The following is a 7,434-nucleotide window of genomic DNA, read 5'->3' on the forward strand; positions in this document are numbered from 1 at the left end:
CCCTGACACTTACCAGCCAGGTGGCCTTGGAAAACTCACTTCACCTCTCACATACACACGTATATCCCCCATACCTAGAACACCTACCATCTCACTTCCTCCTAGCAAGCACTGTGGGATTGACCCCAATTCTTAAAATGTTCTCTTTCCACTCAACTACCTATTAAATTACCTGAAATCATTTCTTCCCTCCAGACATCAGTTTCTTCCTCTCTAAAATGGGAGGCTTAGCCTGGAGAGGCAGCATGGATGACTGTATACAGGATGGAGTGCTGGACTTGGAGACAGGAAGATGTGGGTCTCAACATCACTACTAATACTAGCTGCAGGACCCTGGATAAGTCACCTGCCATGTCTAAGCCTCGGTTCCCTCATCTAATAAAATCATCCTATTTAAAGTCTGTAACTCCATGATCTTAAGCCACCTAGCAATGAATATTTAGATCAGAACAGGAAATCAGTGCAAATGTTGACCAGAACTTAGCAGCATGAAGAAACCCCCCCCCACCAAAAAAAGGATATCCAAGCAAAAATAATGTAAGCCCATGAACAATAATAAAGTTGTATAACAGAGATCAAGAAAGACACCTTCAAAAAGCATGGCTCAGTAGAAAGATGCATGAGCCTGGTCACAGGGCTTGAGTTCAAATCCTGCCTGTCTATAATTGTGGGTGTCCCCTCTCTGGGCCTCAGTTTCCTGGTCTGTAAAATGAAAGGGATCAACTAATGATCCCACACAGCTCTGGAGCTATGGAGAGGTAAGAGCAGCCTTTCTTATCACAGGGGAAGCCAGGGGAAAAGGAACTATCTAACTGTGATTTGTTAATAAAACTTTAAAAACAAAACAAAAAACTTTAACTTGCCACTGGCTGATTGATTTAATGTCCCCAGATAATAGTGAATCTGCCTCCAAGCCCTATTTAGTTAGGGAAATCCCAATAATGACTGCTTTCCAGCTAAAAATGGGCCCCAGGCAGGAAGATGGTCCAGATGACCTCTAAGGCCCCTCCTGGCTCACTCTGAGCATCTTTAAACCTGAGGGGTCCCTTCCCCGAGGATGCCAGACCCAGGAAGGCAATCTGGAGAACCCTGGCTAGGGGCACCTAAAATAACTCCCAGATATTTTCAAAGTCGAGCCACAAGGAAGGAGAGCGAATGCCCCAGGGGGGAAAAGTTACTGATTAAACCAAACCTCCAGAGCCAGGCTGACTAAAGCCCAGCCCGGCCCCCTGGAAATCCAATTTCCTCAAGCTAGAAGATTAAAAGGGCCTTACCCAGGCTATAAGAGACTAGAAAGGGTTTAGGATGGAGAAGGAAGCCCCCTGGGCGAGAAGGCCCTATGTGGAGGGACAGAGAGAAGAGAGGAGTCTGGGAAAACATTGGGTACCAGCTCCCGAAGCCACGTTCCCTGTGGGAGAGAGAATGGATAATCTCTGGGCAAAGTTAAGTATCAGCCTGGCATTAAACATAGACATCAGAACTAGTTTGAGGGCAAATTATGGATGTCAGACGCTCAATTATCTCCTCTGAGATAATGAGGTTTAAGTGAACAGTGGCCCTGGCTCCCCGGAAAGAGGCCCAGAGCGGGCTGCCTCTTGGAAAGGTCAGATTCTGGGTGTAGGTCAATGGGCCGCTTCCACAAAGCTGGGGGTCCTCCCCTCCTTCTCCCCCTTGGGGCCCCCTGCCTCCTGGGAGCCAGGCTCCAGCCGGGGACAGGGCTGTGGGCCCAGCTAGGCTTGGGGGCGGGGAAGGCAGGATGACAGAGGAAGAGAAGGGGAAATCCTTTGCAGCTCCCCAGAGAGTTGGGGTTAGGTCGGAGCTGGCTGCCTGAGCCCTTAATCCCATCAAAGCGACTTTGTTGTTCTGGCAGCCGAGTGGAGCCCTGGAACAGATATGGGGGAGCCAGGAGGTGGGGAGAGCCCACTCAGCCCGGCACCCTCAGGGCCACCCCCTACCCCCTAGGCAGCAGTCTCCCTCCCTCCCCCCCAAGCCTTTATGGGTGAAGGTAGGAAATACAATTCTGGCTGGGGCGCTCCCCACCCAAAGGGGTAGGCCAGAGATTCCCAGCTCCCTGAGGACGGGAGTGGACTGACGCGGGCCCGCGGGGTCCCCCCCACCCCGGGACGGCGCTGCGGCCACAGTGAATCTCCGCGGCCTTTCCCACGCCCCGGGCTCCTGAGTCCGCAAGGGTTTCCCGGAGGTTTAGGCAAGTGGGAGCCCCTTTCAGTACTCCGCTCCCGGTGCCCCCCCCCCCCGAAATTCCGGTCTGCCCCTGAGATCCCAGTTCGGATCTCCCCTCCCCAAGCAAATCCCGCACCCTGCAGCTCCCAGTCCGAGATCCACTAGGGTTTCTCAGACGGGGGAAGGGAGGCAGAGGTGGATCCACTCACTTCCAGCCCAAGAACCACCAAGCAGACCCGGGTGGGGGAGGGGAAGCGGAGAGGAATCCACTAGCTCCCGACCCCGACCTCCCGCAACCCTCGCTCCTACGTCCCAGACAGGGATCTCTTGGGATCTCCCGGACCTCCATCCTTCCCCGCCGCCCCCACCCCCGATCCTCTCTGGACACTCGGGGAACTTTTCTCTCCCGGCAGAAAGTTTCCGGCCGCCAGTCACTCACTCAGCCGCCGGGGTCCGTGGGTTTCGCCGCAGCCAAAGCAGCCGCCTCTCGCGCCTCGTTCGCCCCTAGCCAGGGGCACCGCCATGGCCCGCCCTCCACCTGCAGCCCTTTCGCCCCGGGCCGGACAGACAGGCAAGCGGGCTGGCAGCCCGACTCCCTCCCACTCTCATGCCCCGCCCCACCCCGCCAGTCCCGCGGTGCAACCTACCCTGAGGGCCAGGGCAGCGGGACACCTGCAGCCACCTGCACTGAGCAGCGCTGCGCCGCGCTGCCCAGCCCTTGCGGCCCGAGCGCAACCTAAACTGCTGGGGCCAGGGGGGTGGGGGGCGCCACGGGGGCGGGGCCGGCGTGAGGGGCGGGGTTTGGGGCCGGGGGGCCAGGGCCGCTGGGGAGGGGGCGGGGAAGCGCCTCCGTGGTCATGGCAACCTGGAGTCCGGCGGCGCCTGCGCCGGCTGGGGCCGGGGCGGAGCTGCGCTGGGGGAGCAAGAAGGGGGCGGGCCGGCTGGACGGCTGCCCTGAAGCTGGGCCAGAGGATGGACTTCAGAGATCTGCTCCAGGGATTAGGGCAGAAGGCGCCTAGCAGCCGCAGGAGGACACCACCCCCCTTCCTTACCTCCCCAGGCTAGGTCCGCTCAAAGAGTGAGTCTTGGGACCGGTATTGGAGCTGAAGGTCAGCAAACCGCTGCCGCGACGCTTCTGCCCGGTCCAGAATTCGGCCAGCCTGGTTGCACTGTATCCTTAGAACGTCTGAGCCCGGGGCTTAGAACGACCGCTCTCTGCCCTTAGAACATCCACACCCTCGACTTAGAAAGCTTGCTCTCTGACCTTAGAACATCTGCGCTCTCACCTTAGAACAGGGCCCCACTCACCGTGGCCCCCCAGTCTCCGCCCCCCACGCTCAGCGCCCCCGCGTACCCCTATGGCGGTACGCTGAGAACTCTGGTACCACCAGTGAGACGCCAGTGCCCTGCCGTGGGGAGAAAGGGCAACAGCACCCCTCGGACCCCGGCAGCCCAGAGGGGAGGGGGCTTCCGCCACGCTACAGGTCAATTTCCTCTAGGACCCTTCCTAGCCTGCTGAACGAGTCTGCGCCGCCTTCCCCAGACCTGGTGGGAAGGGTGGGGTGGCCCTTTGCCCTGGAGCGTGCTGAGCTCCAGCCGGAGTGCCCCCATCCCCAGCCCACTATTAGGACCCTTACTAGTAGGGCAGGATTTTAGACAAGATTCCTTCAAGGTAATCGCTCGGATGGAGCACCCTCCCACAAAGACCCCGGCACTCACGAGAGGGTAAAACTGGCATATATGTCGAGATCGTCATTTCATCAGCGTAGGTGGCCTCCTGATTCCTCTGGCTTCCTCCCGGTCTCAGCTGGGAAAGCCTTCTGGCCCAAGCTCCCTTACTATTGGCGCCTATCCTCAGAGATTGCCCCCGGTTGTATTTATGCTCTTTATACCTAACTGTTTCCCTAATCTAACCATTAGATGGTGAACTCCCTGAGGGCAGGGCCACTCCTTCGCCTGTCTTTGTGCTGGTCTTCGAGTGGATTTGAAGTATAGATTCCAAGGCAATCAGTGCCTTGGATCAGTGGGGGTTAAGTGACTTGGCCAGGGTCACAAAGCTAGGAAGTGACTGAGGTCTCACAGCCCAATCACGAGCTGTTCCTGGCAGGAGTGGACCCCATCAGACCCTTGTCACCAAGACAGACACAGCCAGGGCTCAGAGAGCCTTTATTCTTCCATGAACCAGGGAGCCACACTTAACCCCTTCCAAGAAATAACCTCAGTAGGGTCAGAGAATCTCTCTTTTTTTAACCCTTACCTTCCATTTTAGGATCAATACTGTGTATTGGTTCCAAGGCAGAAGAACGTTAAGGACTAGGCAATAGGAGGTTGAATGCCTTGCCCTTCTGAGGTCACATTTGAACCCAGAACCTCCCATCTTCAGGTTTGGCTCTCAATCTAGTCAGCCACCTGACTGCCCCTGTAATTAGTGTTAGAATTAGTTGGGGGTGGGGAAGAGGGTTTGGTGGCTCAATGGAGTGAGAGCCAGACTTGGAGAGAGGAGGTCCTGGATTCAAATGTGACCTCAGATACTTTCTAGCTGTGTGACCCTGGGCAAGTCATTTAACTCCCATTGCCTAGTTCTTACTGCTCTTTTGCCCTGGAATTAGTACACAGTGTTGATTCTGAGATGGAAGCTAAGGATCTTAAAAAAAAAAAAAAGCTATGGGAGGCTTCTAACAAATAGGGAAACCAGGAAAGGTCTCCTAAAGGACCAGGTACTTGAGCTGAGTTTTGATTGAAACAGAGGTTTCAGAGATAAAGAAGAAAAGAGAGAACGTTCTAGGAGTGAAAGGCAAGAACTATGTGCAAAAATGTGGTAGCAGAAAGGAAAATGTAATGTACAGGGGAAGTATATCAGGCTGGCTAGCACAGAGAGTGCCTAAAAGGAAGTACTATATGTTATCAGCCTAAGAGGTGGCCTAGAGCCATGTTCTTTTGTTCAAACAGTTTTCAGTTGTGCCTGACTCTTCCAGATCCCTTTTGGGGTTTCTTAGCAAAGAAACTAGAGGGGGTTGCCATTTCCTTCTCTAGTTTTTGACAGATGAGGGAACTGAGGCAAGCAAGATACAGTGACTTGTCCAGGGTCATGCAGCTCGTTTGCCATTTCCTTCTCCATCTTATTTAACAGATGAAGAAATTGAGGCAAACAGGGTGAAGTGATTTGCTCAGTGTCACACAGCTAGTTTGCCATTTCCCTCTCTAGCTTATTTAACAGATGAAGAAATTGAGGCAAACAGAGTAAAGTGACTTGCCCAGGGTCACACAGCTAGGACATTTCTGAGGCCAGATCAGAACTCTGAAAGAGGAGTCTTCCTGACTCCAGGCCCTCCACTGCACCACCTACCTGCTGGAGCCATATTTACCTTTGGGAACTTGTAAAGTTAATTACAATCTCCAAACTTACCAGACATAAAAGCCCATTTTCTAGAATACCTCCACCCTTCTGGTGACATTTTAGGTCTTTGAACCCTGGAATACAGGTCTCTGAACAACAGAAACCGATGACCCCTCAGGGGGGCAACCAAGAAATGTGGAGATGTCTAAAGAGTCTGGTAGTAGAGGTTCAGGCCTGGCTTGAAATGAAAGAAGCCGGGACCATCTAAGTTAGCCAAAGGAGGTTTGCACAACCATAGCAGGGAAGGGAATATTTGTCAAGGTTGGGCACAGCTGCCCCATCTCTGGCTCGCCTCTGCTGGTCCGGCTGGCTGTCTGTATGTAGCCAGTAGGAGGCTTCCTTAGTGGCTGAAGCTTACTTAGCTCCCTGCACCAATTTAGTCTGGAGGAGAGCTTCAGTGCCCTTTAAGGAAGGACCAAGATAGCCTACAGAGCAGATGCTACTCCTACCTTGGGGTGCATGGTAGGTGTGCACAGGCTGCAGCTCGTTCCAGATAAGTGGAGAGGGCCAACCCTTGGAGCGTGTGCAGATATGCTGTCGCTGCTTCCCGTCCATTCACATGGAAGCTTTAGGGCACCATGAGGAGCTGAGGGGTTAGCACTGCCCAGCCAAAACATCTCTACTCGTCTGCCAAGTCTGAAGAATAGATGGCTCTGCGGTTGCTCAGGCAGAAGTGAATGTGTGTGCAAAAGGGTTACGTAGCCATGGCTGGGTTTGCTTTTTTCTTTTTTCTTGGTGGTTTCACATAAGGAGGACTGCTTTGGGCTTCTGGGTAGGGAAGAGCAGTTGCCTGCCTTTCACTCCCTGGCTCCTACTGTCCATGAGCCAATGAGTGCCCCACAGTGGATGTATCCAAGGAGCAACATGGCGATACCTGGGGATCCAAACGTCTCATCAGAGGAGCCCCCAGCAGTACAGTCCTCGAGAGTTGGCCTCCAAAGGCACAAAAGTTAGGAGGGGGCTGAGCACCAGTCTTGAGAGGCTTGTACCCAGGAAGAGACCTTGTGGACATTTCAGGGTCTGGAGAGATGGCAAGGTGCCCCAGCAGCTCAGCAATAAGGTGACATCATGAATAGAACATAGGGCTTAAAGTCAGGAAGGCCCGAGTTCAAATCCTGCCTCAAACACTTACTAGCTCTATGATTCTGGAGAATTCACTGAACCTCTGTTGCCTCAAGTTTCCTCATCTATAAAATGGAGATAAAACAACAGTACCTACTTCACAGGGTTGCTGTGAGGGTCAAATGAGATAACATAGATATAAAGCACTTTATAAACCTTAAAGTCCAATATAAGTGCCAGCTGCTATTATTATTAAGTCTGCAGCAGCAGCTGAATCCAGAAGGGATTGGAGTACTTGGAATACAGCTGGTTTCTTCTCCATCCCCAGGACCTGAGCAGGAGAAGAATCAGAGGGGGGGGGGGGGATAAGGGGGCAGGAGAGAGAGAGAGATTGAGAGAGAGAGGAAGAGAGGGAGAGAGAGAAAGAGAGGGAGAGAGAAACTGCAGTAGTATAACAAGCCTGGCCTAACAGTAAATGACCAGCTAAATTTGAGAGATTCAAAGGTCTCACTCATGACTGGAGGCAGCAGCCATGACCAACAAAAGAGAAGCACCAGCAGATGCCAAAAGGAAGGTCATCTAAGTGCAACAACACCTTCAAGGAATGTGACCAGTCAGGGTGTAGGGTGCAGAGTAGTGCCAGCTGGGGATTCAACAAAGGCATTGATCCTCTAGGCTGAGCTGGATGTCCTGTCCAGCAAGGAGATATACCTAAGGGCAACTTCATGAAGTTCCCATAAAGAGGAAAAAAGGACTTCCAGCTCCAGATACCAATAGGTACCCCCTTTTCACAT

General features: G+C 53.4%; 1 protein-coding gene across 4 annotated transcripts in view; it reads right to left on the reverse strand.

The window, feature by feature from the left end:
* Positions 1 to 2,924, reverse strand: part of LOC100009818 (uncharacterized protein KIAA1671) — a 267,176-nt gene extending 264,252 nt beyond the window's left edge. For 3 of the 4 annotated variants that reach the window (XM_007490054.3, XM_007490055.2, XM_056821577.1), the window contains exon 1: positions 2,621 to 2,924. The gene's annotated coding sequence lies outside the window, so the exon portion shown is untranslated. The remainder of the gene's footprint in view (positions 1 to 2,620) is intronic. The other variant, XM_056821576.1, reaches the window with a different exon arrangement.
* Positions 2,925 to 7,434: the final 4,510 nt, after the last annotated feature.

Source organism: Monodelphis domestica, chromosome 3, assembly GCF_027887165.1.
Source record: "Monodelphis domestica isolate mMonDom1 chromosome 3, mMonDom1.pri, whole genome shotgun sequence".
Taxonomy (NCBI): Eukaryota; Metazoa; Chordata; class Mammalia; order Didelphimorphia; family Didelphidae; genus Monodelphis; species Monodelphis domestica.